Source organism: Hyaena hyaena, unplaced genomic scaffold (assembly GCF_003009895.1).
Source record: "Hyaena hyaena isolate Hyena2069 unplaced genomic scaffold, ASM300989v1 scaffold_132, whole genome shotgun sequence".
Taxonomy (NCBI): Eukaryota; Metazoa; Chordata; class Mammalia; order Carnivora; family Hyaenidae; genus Hyaena; species Hyaena hyaena.
This window is the reverse complement of record NW_024080764.1, coordinates 3,422,295-3,424,823: the sequence shown is the minus strand read 5'-3', so window position 1 is coordinate 3,424,823 and position 2,529 is coordinate 3,422,295.

The following is a 2,529-nucleotide window of genomic DNA, read 5'->3' as shown; positions in this document are numbered from 1 at the left end:
ATTGTCCAGTAGATAAAAGGACAAGGGCACCTGGGTGGCTCAGTTGGTTGAGCTTCTGACTTAAGCTCAGGGCAAGATCTCATGGTCCATGAGTTCGAGTCCTGCGACAGGCTCTGTGCTGACAGCTTGGAGGCTGGAGTCGGCCTCAGATTCTGTACCTCCTTCTCTGTCTGCCCCTTCTACACTCACACTTTGTCTCTCTCTCTGTCTCTCTCAAAAAATAATAAATAAACATTTAAAAATTGAAAAAATAAGAAAAACAAAGTACATTGGCAGTAGACACTGAGAGACAAATGAACACTAAATGTATTGCTAGTAAAATGCAAAAACCATGAAGGAAATTATTCATATATTTGTGATTTTTTAAGAAAAGTGTAGTATGAATTTATTCATGCTATAAACAAAGCTATAAAACTATCTGTAAAGCTATATGCAGGTTCATGTCCGTGTCGATTGTTTTCTGTTCTGTTAAATTTTTGCATTTTCCAAAGTGTATTCAAGCATCAGAGTACACTCTTTGCTGTTAAAAACAGCCTTTCAAATATAAACTCACACATCACTTTCTCTAAATTTTACAGGATAGGGTCCAAGATGACTTATCAGAAACTATATTTCAATAATTGTTTTATTGTTTTTAGTAGTTCCTACTTTGGGATTAACTGCTAGAGAAAGACTTTTAAAAAAAAAGCTTTCTGATGTACTTTTTTTTTTTTTTTTTATTAAAAAGAGCTTTTATTTCCCTAAGTGTTTTGTTGCCTAAGTATGATGAGTTTCCGGCTGTGAAATTTAGTGGAACAGATGTTTATTGTGATATATGACATGAACTTGCTTCCCTAAGCTCACATAGGCATGAAATGCATCTGGCTTCTGTACATAAAAGTCAGAAGTATTCCCAAATGTATTTCTGTGCATTACCCAGACTTTTAGGGGCAGAAACCCTACTATTCCTTCAAATAGGGGCTTTGCTTAATAATGAAGCTTAAGTTAGGCTACAAGATGAAAAATACTATGTTTCAGGCTGGAGACAGAGCCTCAGTAGATGTTACTACTGTGTACAAAGGTGGTAATTGAGGCTGACAAAGCAACTCGTGTGTGTGTGTGTGTGTGTGTGTGTGTGTGTGTGTGTGTGTGTGTTAGGGAGGGGTGTATGCATAAAATGAGATAATCCTGTGAAGCAAAGCATAATCAAGTGTGTGAGCATATGGAATGCATAAGATGGAAATCCAGTTCAAAGGAGAAAAATAAGGTGAAGCAGAGGGAAAAAAGCCAAAGAAGGTAAGTTTTCAAAAAATAGAACTGAATGTAAACAATGATGAGAATAAAGGCATTTGGTAAACCTGGGGGAAATAACATCCAGACTGTGTCAGAAAGGAATTTGGCACGTGTGCACCCATATTGCTAGGGTTTTCATATGCAGAAATCAGGCCCCTTGTGGTATAGCAGCTATACTTCCTTTTCTATTCCTCAGGTAGCCTTGAATATTCCTTTTTAGTTTTAAAAAGACCATTTATTTATGTGTGATGAGTTAACATCAAGGACATGAGATTTTTCTAGAATATACTAAAACTGATCAAAAATCTAGTAGCTAAACCCTTTTAAAATAATTTGTAATGGATCTTTATATAATATAGAATTTCATTGTCAGAGTGAGCAGGACATTATACCTTATTTTATCTTTTTCCAGTTATTTATTATGGTAGTAGAATAGTGTCTTCCCAAAGAGGTCCACATCCTAATCCCCAGAATTTGTGAATATGTTACATAGCAAGGGGGAGTTAAGGCTGCATGTGAAATGAAAATTGTTAATCGTCTGACCTTAAAATGCAGAAATTATCTTTCATTATTTGTGCAGATCCAGTGTAATCACAGAGACTCAATAAGAGGGAGGACAAAAGATCATATTAGGAGATGGGGTGACTGAAAGGGAGGTTGGAGTAATAACTTTTGTGGATAGAGACAAAGGATACGTTCAACTTCTAGAATGGTTCTCCCCAAGAGCCTCTAGAAGTAACATAGTCCTGGATGATGACTTGATTTTAGCCCACTAAGACTTGTTTTGAACTTCTGACCATTAGAACCATTAGAACCATTAGAAGATAAATTTATGTTGTTTTAGGCCACTGAGTTTGTGTTAATTTGTGATAGCAGCAATAAGAAACTAACACATTTAAACCGTATTTTTTTGCTATAGATGGTTGCTGTAGAATTGAGTAGACATTTCAGGAAACAATTGAAAACACATTTTCTTAAGAAAATCCTTTATGTCAGGATATTGAGAATATATAGAGATTGTTCTATTCATATAGATGAATTGTTCTGTTAATGTATGCAAACAATATGTAAGTCTAGAAAAGGGGTTTCTGTTGAAGGCTAATAAACTCATAAACATGTTGTTTGATTATGTAAGGCTTTGATGGTACATTCAAGGTTGTGTTGGATAATCCTATCATCTTTCTGGCACTATAAAATCATTAATTTTAGTTTAAGAGTACTATAATCTAAGGTCACTTGGACCAATGCCTCTGATGA